The sequence below is a fragment of the Lutzomyia longipalpis genome, chromosome 1 (genome assembly GCF_024334085.1).
Source record: "Lutzomyia longipalpis isolate SR_M1_2022 chromosome 1, ASM2433408v1".
Lineage (NCBI taxonomy): Eukaryota > Metazoa > Arthropoda > Insecta > Diptera > Psychodidae > Lutzomyia > Lutzomyia longipalpis.
The window spans coordinates 8908566-8930342 of NC_074707.1; the positions used below are offsets into that span (position 1 = coordinate 8908566).

Below are 21777 nucleotides of genomic sequence, written 5' to 3' on the forward strand. Positions count from 1 at the left end.
CTGAAAATTATCTGGAGATTGATGACCACACCCCAGCGATGCCCTACGATGTGGCCCACTTTTCAAACCCTAAAATGAACACTACCACCCCCCAAGGCGAATTTATGGCGCAAATATTTGATGACCTACGTGCATGAGGGGAATTCCACGGAAATTTACTTCCTCCTTCAAGTAAAATGAAAATTCTTTTCTTGTCTCGGCTGTGTGGGGGATACTTTGTGTGTCTGAGGAAATTCCACTGAGAAAAGACGAAAAAAAAGAGGAAGGGCAATTTGTCGTGAGTCGGAGGGTTTTTGCTGTTCAAAGTCAGGACACCAGAGAGCCTAGATTGAATTTAATGGCCAATTTGTTGCAACTGAAATCAAGTTGGGAACTACAGAGAGGAAGCAAGAAAGCAATAGGGGAGACCGGGGTTAAAAAAATCACTTAAGAGTTTAGAAAAAGCTCAAAATATCATATTTCCCAAACAGATAAAGTGAAATGTATAGCTCATTTCTTTAGAAAATTTACTGCCCTACAACTCTTTCTCAGATCATTTTGTTCTATCTAGCTAGGAAATATGATATTTTAGGCTTTTTCCAAACCCTTAAGTGACTTTATTAGCCCCGGTCTCCCCTAATATTATTTTTAAAAGAAAGTTAAGAAGGAAAATGAGGTGGAATCTGTAAAAGGAGGCGCTTCTGTGTAATATCCTTAATGTTGGATAAATTTTGTCTTGAGAAAAAAAATTGAGAACTTATTCTCAAAGCTCCTTTTTAATGGAAGAAAAAAGTATTAAAAAAAAATCGCACTGACCGTCATTCGAACCAAGGATTATTTGGATGTGAGCCAAGCACTTTACCCATTGTACCACAAAACTCCTTGATATTTTAAGCACGTATATCCTTAAAATATTTACATTTAAATTCCCATAAAAAAGCACCAAATAGCCTTGATGGATGTCAAGAAAAAAAAAGTCAATGAAATTGAAACTACTACGGAAATGAAAATAACAACTTTTTCCTCTGCATTGGCGCTTGTTTGTCGATTTGAGCGTGGGAAAGTTGCTTCGGTGAAATAAATATCATTAATTGGAGTACATACAGGAGGAGTCTCAAGTTGAGAGAAGAGAAATTCCTTAAGTACTCCCCCAAACGCTAAATGATGTTGTGATGGTGCATGGGGGGGATGTGAAGTTTGCAATGAAGTTGTGGCGAAATTCCAAACACAAAAACTTCCTCCGGTGGGAGACATTTTCCTTTTTCCGAAATGCAGAAATGCAATAAATTGTCCCTGTCAATGGTAGTTTGTGCTTGTATGGGGCGTTTTGCAAAAGGAAAGTCTCTTTGGAAAAACCTTTCCCCCTCTTCTCACCCGGGAGAGGTGCTTCAGTTTACTCTGTAAATTGTGGATTGAAAAGTTTTTCTCTCGGTGGGGGTGGTGGTGATATGGGATGAGGGGTGAATTAATGCTCTTCCCGAATGAACCAAATAATTCCCCCACATAGCATCGACGGATGGTTTGTTTTAAGCCCAAACTCACTCTGGCAGGCAAAGTTTAAGCTCACCCGACCTCGGGGTCCAATGGTGTTGGTTCTATAAAGGAGGTGGAGGGGGTCCGAGAAGTGAAAATTTATCAGGCAGCAAAATGGAAAAGTTCCCAAAACTCTATGGGTATTTAAAATGAGTTAGAATCTCTTGCTCTCACTCTCTAATACCATCTTCCTACATTGCTTAGGGGGTGCTTTGAGGAGTTGTTTAGGGAGGCGCGCACATGGAGCCCCTTTTTAGGGGGTGAAGATGGTACGTCATATTTCAAGACATCACATTTCAAAGTATATCTTTTTGGGGTTTGAAAATTCACTTCCACTCCAGATACGGAGCATCCCTTCTCATTTATTGATTGTGTATTTACAACTTGTGGCCACTTTGCAGCTGAGAAGCGGTTTTGCACGCCCCAGGGCTTCTAGCATCTCAAATTGGTTCGCTTTCCTTTCTCTATTTCAAACATTCATGCTGCCACCTTGGGGCTCACAATCGGCTCAGAGACGCCTCTCCGGAGGGTATCATGTACACAGCAATGTGTGAAATGTGTTTCTACAAAGAGGATTTACTGAAACTAACTCATATGTAGATATCCATTCCCGGTTTGGAATAGGGTAAGAAAGCCTAAAATGGGGTAGGTTCGTTTTGATTTTTTTTTCTTACACACTTCTTTGAATTTTCTTCACTACAAAAGAAAGTTTTCTTAAGAATTCTCTTAAATTAAAATGAAAAATTTGAGAAATTATTTAATTAAAAAAAAGAATATATAAAGTACTAAAGGCAGAAGCTCCCATATTAGATGAGCTTCCCCTACAGAATCCCCTTTTGGAGTATTTGAGAAAGATATCCCATATGGAAATCTCGGACCCACGATCCCTGACCCAGCAAATGCTATATAGGGAAACTGCCAAGGAAAATTCATCAAACAGAATTTGTAATTAAATTCCAGAATGGCATGAGGAAAAGTTCTACTGCCTCTGGCACTCTTCAAGGGGAAAGGATTAACACATTATTTGAATTCCATGAGTAAGTTTATTTTTCTCCATGCGGAATGTTCCAAAGTCATTTTTCTCACACAAATGACTGGACGCAAACACCGAGGAACCCCTCAAACCCCCATCAGTGTCATCTTTGAATGTGAAAAAGTGTCCAAGAGTCACTCCAAACTGACACACTTTTCACTCCAGCCCCCGTTACAAAAGAGGTTTGAGGGGTTTTTTCTATGAAATTCTCAATCATGTGCTTTTCTGCTACGCTCGTGGGTGTCAAGAAAGCCCAGGAAGTTTATATCGCCTTGACGGGAATAAGTTCAAAATGAAGTACTGAATGGAGTTATTTTTTGCACAAAAGTAAATCCACATTGTTTGCTGTCATGAAAGCTTTTTTCCTGCTCGGAGCTTTTCTTTCAATTCATTGGATTTTTCTTGAATAAAATCTTTTGAGTCTAAGGAAATTAATTAAATTAAATTGAATTGATTGAAAAGTTTATTGTTACAATTATGTCAATTGCAGATTCTATAGTTCTGATGTCTTTTCTTACAGGAAAATATTTTATTGCAGGAAATGGAATAAAGAATAAGGCTACCTGCATTATAAATGCAAGTAGTAAAAAAAGACAATGAGTTTGTAAGATTCTAGAAGAGACGATAGTAATGTGTCAAGCAAGGATTTCAGAAAAGCCCAGAAAAGCTTTTGAAATTTTGTGTTTTTAGAGCAAGAGCTGAAATCATTTAACACAAAATTAAAAAAAAGTAATTTCATTAAATTTAATTTAATTTTAAGAAAACAATCTTCAATGAATTGAGCTGTATAAGGATTTTAAAGTTGAAAATCTTCCAAAAGCCTCATTTATTGTGATTCATAAAAGGCCACACCGGGTAAAAAAAAAGAAAGTTAGACCGAAAGACAAAGTTTTGTAGAACTAATCGCCTTATGGGAGTGAAGAAAAAAATTCAATTACAGCCGACATCTCGCTTTTTCATCGCAATCGACCCGAAAAGTTGTGAAAACTATACTCACATTTTCACAGCAGTCGCCGACCGCAAGTTTAAATAACAATAATTTCTTGTTATGCTCTGAAAATTCTCACGGAAAACATTTCTATTTATTTGAGACTCTACCAGACCGCTCACAGTTTTGTCCTCTTCCAAATGTGAACATCTCGAGGCATTTGAGCTGTTTTTTCTATACATATGTACAATTTCAAAGCTCCTCCAGTATTTAACTTGAGGCATCTTCATTTTGCTGTATGTGTGTGTGCAAACGTTTCTGCAAATTGCAAGCTGTGTTCATGTGGTTCCATGTCTTACATGGAGCGGAATTAATTGAGACACAAGGCGTAAGTGCTTGTAGAAATGTGGTGCAAAAGAAAAAAGCGACGATCTCCGTCGTTATCATATATAAATAATTTATTCGTCACAGTGGGTGATCTCGTGTGCAGTGCTACCGGAATAATGCCACCCCCTCGTGGCACATTCAGCTCGTGGGCAATAAAGTGGTATTAAAGATTTATATGAGAACACATATCCCACCCCCTATCCTCGTATGGTTTTGCTGCCTTTCTATCACGATAAAAGATGAGAGGAAAATTGGGAGGATCACCATCGGTGTCGAACATATCACCGTCTGAAGACCAATTTCTGAAAGCTCATTTCTTTTTATTCTTCAACCTCGCGTATTCACACGGAAGAGTTGAGAGCTCAAGGACTTCTATCTCTTTTCTCTTTAAAACGAGGTTGGAGAGATTTTCTCCTCACCTTTGTGCCAAAAGTCTGAGCCACCTCATGGATATAGGGAGGTTAAGAGTTGAAAAATCGGAACAAGACCTGCCGTAGAAAAGATAGAGAGCTTTTTGTGGGCAATTTCAAATGCGGCAAAATGTACAGAAATGGGATAAAAGGGTGAATCTTTCAAGGGACAGCTTTATGGGTGGCTGTAAAAAATGAGAGAATGTCAAGTACTCTCGTGGCAATGCTACAGGTATGTTCTTTGTAGCTTTTACCTTTAGTCAAAGACATTTTGTCTATGTCTGTTGGGTACTTTTATTGAAAGAAAGAAACACTAAATGCCACACTTAACTTTTTATGGCTTTGTTAATTGAGGATTATTTTTAGAAAAAAGACACTTTAGCTTTATCATAAAAAAACTCAGCTTTTGAGAAAGAAAATGTAGCAGAATAAAGTGCAGATGATGATGCTCAAAAAGAGCTAAAGCTTTCACAAAAATATACACTCAAAGCTTTAGAAAGTGTAGAATAGAATTAATTGCTATAAATAAAACATTTATACAAATTCAAAGCTTTCTTAGTTTTTCAAGGAAACTTAGCAAAATTTTAATTTTAGACAAATTTTCTTTGTTTTTCCGGTCGTCGCCAAAGAAAATTGCCTTACGCCAGGTTCAAACACAAAATTTTAGACAAAGTTTAATTCTTACCTTTATAAAGCTTTCTTGAAATAAAAAATGTTACTAAAAAAGCTCAACAATAGAGGACAATTCATTTTAAGAATCACAAAATTTAAATTAATCTTAATTTATCTATAATTTACTACTTACACACCTTAAGACAATATATCCACTCTTTTATTATAAAAGCTCACTGAAATTTTCAAAATGACTTTTCCTAAACAAAATTTACACCACATATACCGCACAATGGGCTTTAATTTAAACTCTCGGGGACATTTTTCAAAAGTTTTTAATGGCAAAAAGTTTCATTGCAAATCTTATCTAAAATACTTGTAGCTCTGTACGGTGGAGCTTTGGTGAAAGTCATGAGTTCTATCTCTACCCCCTTCATAGTGGCGCGGGCACCATCCCACCCCAACTTGGTGGAAAAGTCCCAGAAAGGCGCGCCCTCCAACCACAGGAGAGTCATACATAATTTACATAATGCAATGCTGTAGAATAGTGCTAAATTATGTCGCATGAGGAAGTTCTTTTCGCCGAGGAAAAAAAAAGAGCCCCACACTTTTGGGTTTTGTACGGTGAAAGGCTGAATTTTCGCACTTCTTGCGCCTCAACCGAGAAGCAAATATTTGCTGGCACTCTCATAAATATCTCGTATTTTACTGCGCTGAAACAACCAACGAGGCATCCCTCCTGTGAATATTTTTGGGTTTTGCTTTTCCAACTTATCCCATTCGCCCTTATTTTTTTTTCTCCTACTCCTCGCGAATGGGGTGTGAGAGGCTTAGGGCGAGGGGGTGGGGTCGACACTGCGAAAAATACCAAAGTCCATGACACAGTGCCGCGTGGAACAATGGAAGGCGCGGTTCAGGGGGGAAAAAAATATGAAAAAATATGTAAATTAACTCATACAGCGAATTAGGAGTGATGCTGTCACGATAGCAAGAGTGGAAATTCAACCATTTCCACGCGGAATTGCTGTCCTTTCTCGCAATTCCTCCTTTTTGGCAGTTTGCTGGAGGGAATTTTTGAGAAATTGGGTGACGAGCACTTTTCTCGACATTCCAATTACACTAAAAGTTTCGTCATTTGTGTCTCCTCGGAATTCTTGTGTCTTGTTTCTTTGTGAATGTGAAGAGGGCGAGAGGATCTTATTTGAAAATGTGTCACGACGAGGTGAGTGAGAAACTGGGCTCTCCCGTTTATACTTCCGGGTATAGAGAAGAAGTGGCCTGGAAAGACTTTTTTCTTCTTGATCTTGTTGTGCCTCCTCCATACCCTTGAGATGAGGGAACGTCAACTTTGAGTGAGTTTTTCCTACCAACTAGCGCTAAGACCAAACGCATTAGAGGAATTTCAGTGCTCTTTTCACTCGACATCTCTTTTGGAGATGAAAGGAAACTTTTTGAGGAAGTTGCCAAAAATATAGAGAACACAATCTCTTCACTATATACATGTGTACATACATATATGTATATAAAGCTTTATTACAGTTTGATCTTTTCAGAGAAAATATGAATCATTTAAAGTCTATTTTTTAGATAAAGTAAAATTGTAATTTGCACTGAATTAACAAAAGATAAAGTACAAAAATTCCTGGAAAGCCTCAAGGGAAGAATAAATATACCGAGTATTCTTTTTGAAAACAATATTCTTCTTATCTTCTTAAATTCTAAACCAATTCAAGTGTCTAAAAATAATCAAAAGCTGCTTTCCAAATACCCACGTAACATAGCACAAAAGCTTTTCATTCTATTACACATAAAAATCCCTTAAACTTTTCGAATATTTTTCTCCGAATTTCTCGTGGAATTGGAGTGGAAAAAATAAAGATTTGCACGAAGAGTTTATTGAATACTTCAGTCTCATTTCTATTTAACATTTTATGCACACTGAAATAAATTTAGTAAAACACTTTGTGCACACATTTGACTCCATTTGAATAGAGGGTAATCTGTCGTTGAAAGTTTCGCAAATTTGCATTGGATGGGTGGGCGCCCATGGATCACTGCGCTTCCGGAAAGCTTATGTGCAAATAAAGTTTCCAATGTCACTCTATAGTTTAACTCCCTTTACCCCATAAACACGCATAAGCCGCTTTTCGCATTTTATCCTCACACTTTCCACACGTTCTTCGCAGGAAATTCCCACACACACACACACACACACACACACACACACACACACACACACACACACACACACACACACACACACACACGAGGGGAGCTTTTGAAAATGGTGTGGGTGCAATTGTACATACATATATCAAGGCTTTGTGTGCTATGTACCCTCATGCTTCTCAATCGTGAAAATACAACATAGATTGGCGGCCTTCCGGTGCTTTGTCTTGTGCCGGGAATTTTGCCATTTCGAAGGATACAAAACAAATTTTATGCGACAGCTTCTGAAAACTCCAACCCCACTGAAGCGAAATAGCACTAAAAGCTCAAAAGCATTTCGGGGGTATTTCTCTATTTTCCCCAAGAATATTGAGTCATTCGCATGGAAAATGATGAAAAGACTCTGTGATTCGCGTTGTCACAGAATTTTATTCACAAAATATTTTATATTGCGCCATTGAAGTATGTTCCGGGGTTTGTTTTGCTTTAACTTTTTCTTTCCTTGATGTCTGCAAAAAAAAGACGAAATCTGTCAGTTTGAATTTGTTAAAAAAATACCTAACATAATTTAGTTGGAAAGCTTTTGGGAATTCACTTGAACTATCATTAATATATTCATGAAAAAGTCTTTTTATTTACTTTATTCAAATTTTCTGTGATATTTTATTTTAAAAATTTCATATTGAATTTGTCACATTTTTGTCCTGAATAAAGCTTAGCCTATGAATCATTCATTGGAAAAGTTAAAATTAGAAATTAAAATTGTTTTTTAAGCTCTGTCTGAATTACAGTGGAGGCGCCAGGTTATGCAATTTACATAGATTGATATTTTATAATTATTATATTGCTGAATTATATTTCTTTAAAAGGCAATTTCCAAATAAAACGCTATAGTTTTTATAAAAAAATCAGTAATCTCCCAACTTGAGAAAACTTTGTGAGAAATATGAAAAAGCTTCTTACATATTCAAAGCTTTTCTTCTTCTTGCATTTTACTCCTGCAAATACAATGCTGGAGTGGATAAAAAATTTAAAATATTTTGCTTGATCTTTTCTCTGTAAAAATTTTAAAATGAACAAGAAAATTGTTTCTGTCATCGTTTAATTCTGTAGGAATATACATAACAAATGGTACCTATATATTAATTAATAAAACTTTGATAGTGTGAGTGATAAACTACAATATGATGTTTAGTAAAGTATTGCGATACAAGTGGATGGAAAACGATGCAAAAGTCCAAAGTGGAACATGAATGTTTTTGATACGGAAAACAATGTTGAATTGTGTATTTGCTGCGTCCTCGTTGTCCTCGAAGCTGGAACTTGTGGTGGCGGAGGAGATAAATGGAGAGGAAGTTGCCATCGGGGATGTTTGGTGCGGGTAGGGAAATGAAGGAAATTTGTATGCAGAGAATCCGCACCAGTTGTAAATTAACTCGATCGGAACGACATGAAGGGTGGTTTTTGTTCCTCTGCCCATAATTTCTCCCACCTCCTGGCGGATAGATGCGACATCCTGAATGCTACGGGGATGGCGTAAGAAATTCTGGCACTTCAATCGGACGAGGAATGTTTGGTAGTAAAAGTGACACCGCAGAAAAGCTCCGCGCGTTGTCTCTATTTTCATTAAATTGAATATTCAGTTGAGTGAATGAAAGTTTTAGTGTCCATTTTGAGCCACACATATCAAAGCTCTTCCCCATCTGTATTCATTAGTCTACAGATGGTGTGTGTGTGTGTATGTGTGTAGTTTTCTCCAGGAACATTTCCTCTCCACGTCATTTCCATTTAAGAGTTGAAATGTATGAAAGTTTCCGTTTTCAACCCGCAATCTCCATCAGGATCTATTTGCTAATACATGTAAATGGCAATTTAGTCAAATTGCAAGCAACTTACACTTGATAGCGATAGAATCGAAAGTATATAGGTAGGTACTATATATCCATTTGATGATGATGCCAGGAAAATACGAAGTACCATCACAGATTCGAAATATCACTCTCATTGTGCTTATAAACTTTTCGGCGTTGTTGAAGTATTTTCTGCGGAAGTTGTGCGAAATGGGGAAATTCGCCTGAAAGCTTCAATTTCTTCAATTTGTTCCTTATGTAATTTTACGCTTGAATTTCACAAATTGTGCGACTTGCATTTGGCGCAGCTAATGAGGCCCCCGAGGCAAGGCAGACATGCAAGGAATTTATCACCAATTTATTCTCATTCAAATATTGAAAGCAATTAAAAGCGCTGTTTTGTTAGCTTCTGCTCGAATTAATTACTACTCTTGCACTTCCGCAACTCCAACCCCAGTTAAATTTTCTCGGAAATATCAATGAGACTTTTGCACAATTCCCAGAAAATTTTACCCTACAGCTGGTTGATTTCTTGGAAAATGCTACCGAAATGAATAGAAGTTTTAATGATTCATGAATATATTCTTTTCTTCCGGAATTCTTAAAATAAAATGAATGTTTGATGATAGATGAGGAAAAGTTCAATGCATGTTTCGTTTGATTGAAAGCTTTTATGATTTTTTAAAGAAATCAATTTGTTCCAATATTGCGGATTACTTGGTGGATTCCACATAATACATTAAATTTATGTCATAATTTAAAAAATGAAAGAAATGGAATTTCTATAGACTTCTAAAGACTTCTATGGAACTTCTTAGACGAATGAAAGATGCAAAATTTAATCAATCAGGAAAATCTGAAAAAAAAATTGATTTTTTTTTAGACAGAAACAAATTTTCAAATTAATTTACAAAAAAAGCATTATTAATACATTATTAAACATTATTAAAACATTATTAAATTCCTTACCTAAAATTCCTTTAAAAAGTGAATTAAAATCAATTCTATCTTGAATTTTTCTTTCCCAAATTAAAAAAAAAATTTTACGAGTAAATAATTTAATGTATCCAATTTGAAGAAATAACCTAATAAATCGTTTAAATAATTCAAATATCAAATGAAGCAAATATTAAAAAATTAATTTAATTAATTTCAATTTCACTTTTGTATTGTACCTACTTAATTTATGCTATTTTCATTATTCTATTTTGACAACCACAAATTATTGTTTTCATTCAAATTAAAACCATTTGATAAATAACAATTGAAATAATGATAGATTAATATTGATGCTTATATTGGTAATTAAATAAAATAAAATCAAATTATTGAAAATTCAATATTACAATCTCATATATTTTAATGCTAATTATTTCAAATGATTCGATAACTTTAATTTTTTTTATTTAAGATAAAGCTCAATGCATATTAGGGAATTGAATGAATCCTTCACATGTCCAGCTGCACCCCAGAATATTCGTTAAATATTTATTTTTTCATTAATTAGTTTCATAACTTTTTAATTTAAAAATTCTCCCAATGAAAAATGATGTCTCTATGTGAGAAACCACACGAGCAATTAATTGATACACAAGAGGTGGTGGGACTAGGGGTCCGGTTGGTATGGACAGTTTCCAATGTATTAACCCCCCATTCTAAATTTATCTTCTATTGCTGCAAAACATCTCTTATGGCTTCCCTTTTCTTGGCAATTAATCAAGAAATGCATTCGATGGGAATTTGATAGTGCTTCGTGTATCGGGAATCGATTAATAATCCACTCCACCCCAAAAGGGATATATGTGGTGAGTACAAAAAGTCTCCTATATATGTGAGGGGGTTATTGGAAGCTCACTTTGGGTGTTTCTCAATCCCCCAATGCGGAGAAGTAACTCCTCTGCATGTGAAGTGGCGCGGAAATAAATCTCTATGACTCGAGGGTTGGGTTTTGGTGCTTAAGAGACGAGATGATGCGCAGAGTTGGATGCCGGGGGGAGGCGTGAATGCAGGGAGGACGACACTTAATTGAAAGCATACACGAGAATAATCATATTACAAGCAACTCGCATCCGGGCTGAGTTAAAAGCTCCGTAAATGGAATTCATCACTCCACATGGCTTCTGCAATGGCTCTGTTATTCAAATTGAATGTGACACTTGGCAAATCCGGCGTGCTCTTGATATTTATCCACAGTTAATATTGTTGCTTGGGATGAGTTGTAACTGATTTTCCATTTAGCAAAATACAATGTGTCCCCTTTTTTGTTGAGAGGAAAGCCAAAGGAAGTTCCTATTTCTGTTCAAGAAAGTTTTTGAGGAAGCTTTAGCTGTAACATGTTCTCTGAAATATTCCTTTTTGTGAATTCTCAAAAAAGACTATTTCAATTTATTTAAGAAATGTTCAGTCTTTGAATTGAAGACTGAACAGTCAAATTTTCTAATTTTATTTTAACAAGAAAGCTCAAGAAGATGTTAATATAATAAAGCTCTTTATGAAGACTATTCTAATGAAAACTTTCGTATTTCCAAGATCTCTTGGTCTCTTCTTTGTTTTTCAACACTCTGGATAAAATTTATAAGTAAATTGTAAGATTATAAAAAATTTATGATAAATAAACTTTTTAATAAGAAATCAAAAAATTAATTAAACAAATAGAACTTTAATTGCTCTATCGATTCAATAATCATTTAAATTATATGGAGATTAATCTACATTCAAGAAATTCTTCTTGATTTAGTTGGAAATTTTCTATGAGTTTCTTTCTTAATCAAACAAAACTTATTTCTAACCAAATAAAAATTCTTTTTAGTCAAATAAAACTTTGCAAAAAGTTTGAAATATTAGTTAAATCTCCCACGACCACCCACTCAATTACTTTTATCAAGCAAAACCATTTTCAAATAACTTTAAAAAGTCTCAAAAATTTAAATTCTTTTGTCGGTGAAAAAATTCCTTCTTGGTTTATATCCATTTTAAAATTATACATCATAAAATGCCAGACCGTTTTTCATGAGAAAAAAAAGCTCCATCTTTTATTAATCCCTCGGAGGCTCACAGTTCTTGTAGCAGGAAAAATTCCCTTGAAGGGCAAAACTTTTATGTTTGGCTGCGTGAAAAGCACGTCAATATTGTAAGGAGAGAATTCCCCAAAATTCAGATTATAATGCCACGCACTTTTAACGCCACCCACCCTGTCTCCATGCAAAAAGGGGTGACATTGTTCTCGTTTGCGCGCCCGGAAATCATCCTTCGAGAAGGAAATATGAGCATAGACTACAAATGATATGGAAATGCGCATCCCTTCTTATCTCTAAGGCCATGGAGTACGTATCAAATTAAAATTGATTAAATTTTCCGGAAATACCTCCCACCTCACCACGTAGACACCTCATTCAATTGCCAGCCACCCTCTGTGTGGATCAAAAAGCCCCACCCCGCCACACTTGAGTTGCCGACACAATGATAGACGAAGCGAATTGCGAATTTGGGCGTGTAAACAAAAAGAACCATATATTGTGATTTGCATATTTTAAACTCCGATTGTCTCCACATGTAGTGCGTGGGGGTGGGTTCTGTGGGTGGCTGGTACTCCGTGGGGGGTTGTTTGTGTTGTGGAAATTTATCGCGATAGCATTACACAAATGAGAGAAGCTTGGCAGGAGCAGCACTGACAGTACTAACATTTTCCACATACATTGTGGGTACGTATATGCGTGTGAAATTTCATCTCCTGCCACGCAATTTCGGTTTAAATTCCCCGCGAGAGCACGCAAAAGAATCGCGAGAAGAGTGTACTTGAAAGACTCGAGTCTAACACTCACCATGCCATGTCAAAGAAGACTGAATTCTTTTCTTGGCATAGCATTCAAAGTATTTTCTCCAATCTTTCACGATAGAATTCCCCGATGAATGAATTAATTCGTGTGTGTACACCCCGCCTCGGGATCTTGGGTGGTATAGAGAAATCTTAAGAATGGGAGCAACTACACTCTATACCTCTCTCCACCTCATCTGCCTGATGAAGCAATTGAGTATGCTGGGCCCCCGAAGGAAAATCAACTGCATATTCATGAGGAGGCAATGATAGGAATTCATGAGATGCATTTTCTGTATACATAATATAATACCTACAATACATTTAGCATTATGTGTGTGGAGCGAGGAAATTTCAATCAGCACTGTGTGGCTTTAGCGAAAATACACCAAAATTATGGTCTTTCCCTCGCCCAAGGGAGGATTTTGGGGATTCACTTGGTGCTGCTGATGAGATATTTTGCCCCATATTTTCCCAGCTTGCAAAGTTATTTTGCTTTTGGGGAACACGTGCCTGGATTTTAGGGAGGAAAACTATGAATTTTATGTTTATTATCAAAGCTATTATTTCCCATTTTCCACATGTACATAATCAATGAACAGAAATAATTTAAATCTGTGTGCAAAAATAAATCTTTAGCAAATTCCGAGAATTTCTAGAAACGAAAATATCTCAGGCAGCGTTTATTTTCTTCGTGTAGCATTAAGTAAGCACTACCTATCTAACATTTGGAGCTTTGCCATAAACTTTAAGAGTTTCACTTTAATCTAACTTTTTTGTACAAGTCGATTTAGATATGTAAAAAATCGTTTTTTTTTTCAAAACTTAAATAATTTTAATAAATTAAATGTAAATTAATTTTCAAAGTAGGTGGGTGTAGGTATCATAAGAGTATTAAGTGTCTTTCTCTAAACTTTATACAAAAGGAATTTTATCAAAGGGTTAATGCTACTTAAATAACTAGCATCATATTATTAGATACCTACACTATACACGTGGCGTATCAGATACCTATTTTCTGTTCTTAAAGGTTCCGTCTCCAGTTGCTTTTGATAATTCGATAGTCTCTTGTATCTCTTGTCTCTTTTTTAAAGAAATAGTGTAGGGTAGACCGGGGTAAGTTTGTCATAAATTAACCTTAGATAAGTTTTTAACTATTTTTGTGTTTTAATTTTGACATGAATGAATACGACAATTTAAGGATTTTCTCAAACCTTTTTATAAATTATTCAGAATTTTACCATTTTCCCCCATAATGCAATCATTGTACCCTCTGTGCGTCATATTATATTAATTATTTGATAATAAAGTTTTATGCAAAATTTTTAAAATTTATTTTCCTGCATATTTTTTAAATTTTACTCGTATGCAGATGAAATAAAAAAATCACTAACCTAGTTTAAGTTTATTTATAATTCAAACAGCGTCATGTCGCTAAAAAATGTGAGTGTGGACATAAATAATTTATTAGTCGTCAATCCAATACCGGCACTATGTTGTCATGCTTGCATTAAATATAATCTCTTGTACCCAACAATTCGCAATCATTTAAAAATCTTTGCAAAAAGCCTTTTCGGGTATCTCTGTATGTAAAATTTAAAAATAGATATTGAAGAATAAAGTATTCTAAAAATTTAATTTGCCCAATTAATACAAATTTCTACTTAATGGACTCCATTTTTGGCAATAATAGGCACTTTTTGGGAAATTGGAAAAAAATCATCTTGAAATCAAATTTCACTTTCAAGCACCACGTATTCAAATTGACTTCAATTGAATTTATCGTCGTTGAAAAATTTCTCTGTGAGTTTCCTCAAAGTACCAAACTTTTTTTTCCAACCCACCCTTCTCATCTTTTTCTTCGTCTAACGGAGGAGCTTTTGGCATGGAGAGGAAAATCGTGTCATTTTTTCTGTAACACCCTCACATTTTCTCATAAATTTTTCCGGAGATGGAGGTTTTTTTTTTACTTTGGGGAGGCTGTAAAATGGAATGCAGAAAAGGGAAGAAAAATGCCGGAAAATCTTCACTGTACCTTTTGAAGGCTGTAATAATTTCCCGTGCGCCTTTTGCATCAAAATCAGTCACTCAAGAGAAATGAAATGTGTGTATTGGGGTAGTTAGTTCTGAATTAAATTTGTTTGTTGATGAACGACCAATTTGAATCCAATTAATACGATGAGTCACAAAATGTGCGTAAAAACTGTTTAAATTGCCACAAATTTTGGCCTTTTAACTTGTAGTATAGTGGTAGCCGCTAATCAATCACACAGACACCTATTTTATATGGAAAATTTGCTAAATCTCTCTCTCTTCACAACAGTTTTATTCAATTTAGCGGACACGATGTTTTTTTTTTTGCTCTTCGTATAGCTATTAGCCAGTTAAGTCTTATGGGGTGTTTCACTGAATAAAACGACACTGTTTTGAGCACCCCTTAATCGCGAGCTTTGTTTGGCTGATTGACAAGATTTCCACAAACACACACCCGAGTCACATCACCCCGGGGGATAAATTAATTACTTTGCCAGTGGCAGGTCAGTGATTGGCATGACGTGCCTGAGGATGTCACACACAAATACAAGAGAAGTAACTCCCGGAACCGTGAGCTGGAGCACCTCAGGGAAGTTCAGTTGGACCAGCATGCGAATCGAACGAGAGGCAGCGCGAAACTGAACTGTGGTTGATGGGAAAACCCGGTGTCGGCGCACATCGGTGCCGGGTGGGAGCTTTCGTAGCACACTCGGAGCTTTTCACACAATCCACCCTACCTCGATATTTTTTGCACCCTCCATCCCCTAAAATTTCCACCCGCACCACCCTGTGTGCGCGGGATTTTGTCACAAAGTGCGAGCATAGTGCGATTCGGTGGGTTCCCTCCTCAACCCCCGCGTGTAGAACACCTCAAGGCACCACAATTCCATATACGCAGTACATGTGTTGCCTCTAATCACGATGTACCAGCAATTTGCGCCAGAAGCTTCCCCTTCGCAACTATTTGCCTTATCTCTCCCTCTTCAGTTGAACTTCTCGTTTCACCAATTCACCCAGGAAAATCCACCGGAATGAACCACATTAATTGACACTGATTTGCATTTTGTATTCCGTAAATCAGTTCGCTTTTCCCGCCTCATTCACGTGGGGTATATGAGAAAGTCGCGATGATCTGAAAAAGTGTGAAAGTTCCATTGGGAGAGGCGAGGGAGGTTTAGATACAAACGAGAGATACTACCAAGTTCTCAGGGGAGCAAACTCCGGTGGCAGGGTGATTTACAGCCAAAGACGACTGTCATCGCAGTTTCTTAAGTCCCCGAGAGTTCACTGGAGCAATGGCATGGAAAAGAAAACGAATTTCTCTGCACCAAATTTCGGGACTTTTGGGAGTTTGGTCGTTTTTTTTTTGTTTTCATGTGAATTTAAAGTTAAACGATGTTCTTCTGCAAAGAACTTGTGTAAAATGCACTTTCTTTAAGTATTCCGATAAATCTTTTACCCAATTTTCATTCAACTTTTATTAGATGAAAACTACGGAGAAATCAATAGAAGTATTTTTTATTTTATTAAATTTAGTAAGTTTGGAGAAGAATTTTCTGAGAAAGAAAAAAAGGAAGAAAACAAATATTTAAAATTAAGCGCTTGATTTCATTTTGAAGAAACTCCTCTTAATTTGGCTACTTCTAAACATGGACGAATGGCATTACGGAGCAGCTAATGGCTCCTACTTAAGGAAGTAACTGAAACCTCGTCATTTTGCGTATCTCCTGGTGAACAATTCGAGACATTTGACTCCCTCTTCGGTGTGGCATAATAATCTCATTAGGACTTACAAAGGGGCGATATTGTGTAGCATTTATCTCCCCAGCAATATGTCTCTCTATGTTGTCATTTAATCTAAAGCACGCGGGATTTTCCTGCTCCATTTACTCTTTTTTTTCTCTCTACACCCTCACTCAATTCCACCCTTTTTTCAAAAAAATATCCTTCCCAATAAATAACTCTTCCATAGACGGGAAAAGTTTACTTTTTATTGCTCCGTGCACGGGGGTGGTGTGTAAATTTAAGTTTTCCTCCTTTATCTTTTTGTGAATGCAGAACGAATGTTCTTTAGCAGTGGAAGAACATTAAATTATCTTTTACCTCGTCGTATATACTGATATCCGGATGTTATTAGTGTGGCACAGATTGCACGTGGAGAAGCGAGGGTGTTGGCGTTTGTAATTTGATTTGCTAATAACACATCCAGCAGGAGCAATTTGCAGGGGGTACAGAGAGAGTGAAAAAAAAACGCATCCAGGGAAAAAGCTCCTGGGTGAGCTTTCGCTTATTTGTGAGATTACCTCGCAATGGGTGGACACAGGATGGGATTCAAGCGCGGGGACAATCCAATTTGGCTGGTGTGCCGTGTTTATTTTGAGAGGTTTGCGAAATGTTAGCAAAATACGACGCCCCGAACTGCATAGGTGAAATCTGTATTCGCATGTGCTTGAATTACAAACGAATAAATATTTGCCCCGGAAGCTTATTTATCCACTCCCCCACACCATCCAACAAACTGCCTCTAGGTAGCTCGAGGTAACCCGAGAATTTGTACGTACTTTTTTTTTTCCATCGTCATTCGAAATTGAAATTTTACGAGTTGACAAGGAAGGAAAACTCACCCAAAAAAAGCCTGCGAGAGTTGAAATATCCTCAAATCCATTCCTTGCACACACACACGGGGCGATCCATTCAGGATTTTTGGTCGCGTCTGGGGCAATTCATGCTGAATTCCACTCCTTTCACTCCTTTTCGTGAAGCAATTTTTTTTAGCCTTTTATCGGAACAGTGAGGATGAAAAGGTGCGACGGTTTTCCTGACAAGAAGCTCAATTCCGGGAAATTTTACCCTAAAGCTTGTAATTCAGTCACACAGAGAGAATAGATACAGAGCATAGAACATAGAGATACCGTAAACTGTCGAGATGAGATCAAAGTTATACACGTTCAACGTATCCCGAATAACTCAGCACCTCAGCTTTTGTGGAATCAATAGGCTCACTTTGGTATGCCATAATAGTGGAGATAGGAGCCACTGCGGCGAAAGGAAATAAAACGAAATGATTTTATTGGCTTTCAAATCATATTGAAAAAAATATTAGAAAATTTTTCTAACGGAAAATATCTTTGGGTAATGAAAAAAAATTAAAGATAAATTTTATTTTCCAATTCTATTCAAAATGAACTGAGAAAACACCATGAATAGTGGACCAAAAATACTAAACCACGCCCCGAAAATCTTTTTTATAAGAATATTTTGAACAGAAGAATATTCCAAAAGTTCCAAAAGATAAGGCAAAATATTAAATAAAATTTGAAAATTATTTTAAAAATATTTGATTAAATTTTAAATAACTTCTGTATTTTGCGTATTTTGCCTTGACCCCTTTAGCATTTGCGACTCACACCTCACGTGAGAGACACTTATATGTAGCTCTGTGCGAAGGATATGGGAATGGGAAAAGTTCAAAGAGTGTCGTGACAAAATCAACACTTTTACTGGCACAAGAAATCTCACACGCCAAACTATTCAATAGAAAATCCCTCCACCCACCCTCAGCCCAGCCCTTAAGCTCTATTTCACAGGATTCGAAAACTTGCTCCATTTGCTGTGTAAATGGATTCCTTTTAGTGGGGAAAATGAGACCCTCCAAAATATCTCACGCACACACGAATAAAGGTGTTGTGGGAGGGGGTGGAGAGAAAGTTCAAATGAGATTTCTTTCTCCCCGTAAACGGGGGTGTATATGCGGGTAGCAAATAGAACACATATAAGAAGTGCCAGGTGAGATTGGGAGGTGCTGCCATGGCGCCCTTTTTTCAATTTGGAGCAATAACATGGAAAAGTCAATCATAACGCGTCCAGTTATAAAAGTTGGTATACCACAACGTGGAGGGGTCAGTTTATGCGTTGTATTTCTTTTGTGAGTGGTATTAGAAGATGCACAGTTGAGTAATTTTCTTTTGCGTGACACCTTTTTTCTTTTGTATTGTTTTGACTCTGTCGACTAAACGTTTGTTGCTGCGATTGACGTTAAGAAATTTGAATTTTCTTTCCCGTTAAAAGCTCAAAAAATCGAAAAATATGAGAAAAATTAAAATAATACAGAAATATAGGAAAAACAATAATCTTACACGTGAAAAATATCCTTTCATTGCAAAATAAGTTTTTTAAATTATATTAGAGAATGAGAGTTCAGTTTTTGTTGAGAAATTCAGCATTTTTATGGATAAAAATGGTCATATCTCTGGTTGTATAAGACCTACAGAAATTTCTTGACTAGTTATGGAAAGCTCTTCAAATTAGCTATAATCTGACATATATTTCGATACATTTCAAGGTCACCTCTAGTACACAAAATGGCGGATTTTTGTTTGACTAAAACAGTTTTTTGCACTTTTTGTCCTCAAGAAATGGTTCTAGAGGTTTCTGATGTTCCAGAAAGTTGTAGAGTTTTGCAAAACCTCTAATTTGATACCAAATTGAGCAAAATCGGACAAGCGGTTCAAGAGATATGGCTCTTAGAACTTTTCAATTTCAAGAATTTTTCAAATGGTCATATCTTCTAAACGGCGACATAGATTTTCTTCATTTTCGGACTGGTGCAAGATTATTAGTCCTGCTATAACATATCAAAAATTCAAGGAAATCTATGATGGGAATTCGGAGATATTGCCCCTTAAAGTTAGGCAATTTTTGTTTTTGATTTTAGCGCCTCTTGCGGATGTTTTTGGAACTTGGAATGTTTTAGACAGTTGTAGGGCTTTTCAATACCTTTCATTTGATACCAAGATGGTCAAAATCGGTCAAGCCGTTCTCGAGTTATATCGAAAAAATACTTTTTGCTTTAGTCCGTCATATCTGCTAAACCGCTTGACCGATTTGCATGTATGAGTTATCGATGAAAATATCTTACTGAGCTCTACAACATACTAAAATTTCAGACCTCTAGCTATAAGGGAACTGGTTGACGTTATTTCAAAATGGCGGACGGCGGCCATCTTGGATTTTCAAAATGCGAAAAAATGAAAATTTACACCCACATTTCTATAGAAAACTTCAAACCCGAAGTCTCTATCTGTTACCGTTTTTGAGCTATAAGCCAAAGTTTAGGCCACCGGACGGCAGGCCGGCAGGCCGGCCGGCAGGCCGGCCGGATCAAAAATTTTCCACCACCATTTTCGTAATGTGGGATGTCTAAAACGTGCTCATACCAAGTTTGAGCCCGATCTGAGGTGGTCGGTTTTTCCGACGATTACAATACTTGGTATGCCACGATTGTGGTATACCAACTAATTAAGTTGCTAATAGAGCGAACAAGTTTTACAATCGACTTGGGTTTCTATTGTTGAATTGACACGCGGTGGGATTGGAAAAATCGCAATGGAGCTTTTTATTTCGATATGGCTTCCATTGATTTATTAAATGCACCCCTTCCCCCACCCAAATCAATGCATTTCACTGAGGGGTGGTTTTAAAATTCAACTGTACGACACAAGAGAAAAGGGTTAAAAAAATCCATGCGGAGAATTTTATCTGGAAGTGACGCTTACAAAATTATGCATAATGTCTTGCTTTTGCATCATTGTTTGTACTTATTTTTGCAAAGAAAAAGTCACCCATCTCTTGCAAATCCACACAACAAAACTTCCTTATGGACAGAATGCACCAGGAAGAAGTTTTGTATGACTGCAAACGTGATGATTATTTTAATGTCACAAGCAAAGAAGAGTCAGAGAAGAATTTTCTTTTGCCTCTGTGAGCTTTTTCGTCCCAAACTTCTGTTGGGACGAGGGTTTTCCTGCTGGGAAAGTCTCTCAGGAGGAGATATCAGTACTAATGGTGAGTCTGTTGCTCATTAAGTCATCATTTGACGAAGAGACTTCATTATCCATTCAAAGGGAGAACGATACGCGCCGAGAGATCAACCTCCGCACAGTAAAACCGCATTAAATTGCTGTGATGTTGTCTATTTTGTACGCGACAGCAATATCGCGGAGTATTTTTCTTCATTCCCCTTAACCACCACATAAAATGCTAAATTGTCCCCATAAATTGCAACAGTGTTGCCACAGTGGGTGGGGGGGCTTTGGGCACCATCGCGTAGCAAATGAAAGTTGCTCAGTACAATTTTATATACAATGAGTTGATTGAAGGCATGCTGGTGTACCCCGGGTAAAGAGGGGTGGATAAATTGCAACTTGGACGCGGATTTATGTTGCGATATCCATTGCAAATGCGTGCACCATGAGAATTTGTTGCACGTCTCAGGGTAACAATTGAGACACGTAACGAGCGGTCGCGTAGTGCAATTGACACGAAAATGGACGATAACTTGCCATTTTCGCCAAACTATTTCCCATCCGCACACACCACCGAAAGTGCCTTCACACGATGGAGGCGCCGGGTGATTTACAGCTGCAGCAACAAATGGCATAGTGCGAGGCGTACTCTGCTAAAAGGCTCGCCTTTTGCATTGCCGACCACTCTGGTTGCCCACAAATTACCACCTAATTACCTGCTTCAACATCAGCATAATGGATTTTCTTCAAAACGCTTTCATCGAGCAACATTAAACGTTTGATGTAATTGTATTTGACATGCTAATGATGAGCATAAAAGGTTTTTCTTTATTATTTATTTTTGTTGAGAAGAGGGCTTTCTGGAGTTGATTAAATTTAACTTGAGTATTTTGGTCAGTAAAATAGCTTGTTTGAACTGTAAAATATTTGTTTGGTGAGTAAATTATTTAAGTAATGAAGTTATAAAAGTATTTTCTTTGATTCCGAATTTTTCCCAACTTTTTCTCAACCTTTGTATTTATCTTCACCCCTGTTTCACCTAAGTTGTTAAATATCTTGAAAATTATATACATACCAGCCTACTCCACCTACATATATACTCTTCAGCCCTTGAATTTAGACACCTCTATTTCGAGAGTTGTGTGTATTGAGTATTTGATATTGAGACCATAGAAACGGTGACGTAGAGTAAACACTTGAGAAAGCTCCCTTAAGTATCCTCCT

The 21777-nt window shown here is 36.8% G+C and overlaps 2 protein-coding genes across 4 annotated transcripts in view; one reads left to right on the top strand and one right to left on the bottom strand.

Annotated features, from left to right (window-relative positions):
* LOC129787722 (TWiK family of potassium channels protein 18) overlaps nt 1–15389 on the bottom strand; it is an 84170-nt gene extending 68781 nt beyond the window's left edge. For 2 of the 3 annotated variants that reach the window (XM_055823482.1, XM_055823488.1), the window contains exon 1: nt 14751–15383. The gene's annotated coding sequence lies outside the window, so the exon portion shown is untranslated. Of the gene's footprint in view, nt 1–14750 lie in introns of all 3 variants that reach the window. The other variant, XM_055823474.1, reaches the window with a different exon arrangement.
* LOC129787507 (C2 domain-containing protein 5) overlaps nt 1–21777 on the top strand; it is a 970947-nt gene that overhangs the window by 180935 nt on the left and 768235 nt on the right. The gene's annotated exons all lie outside the window — the stretch shown is intronic.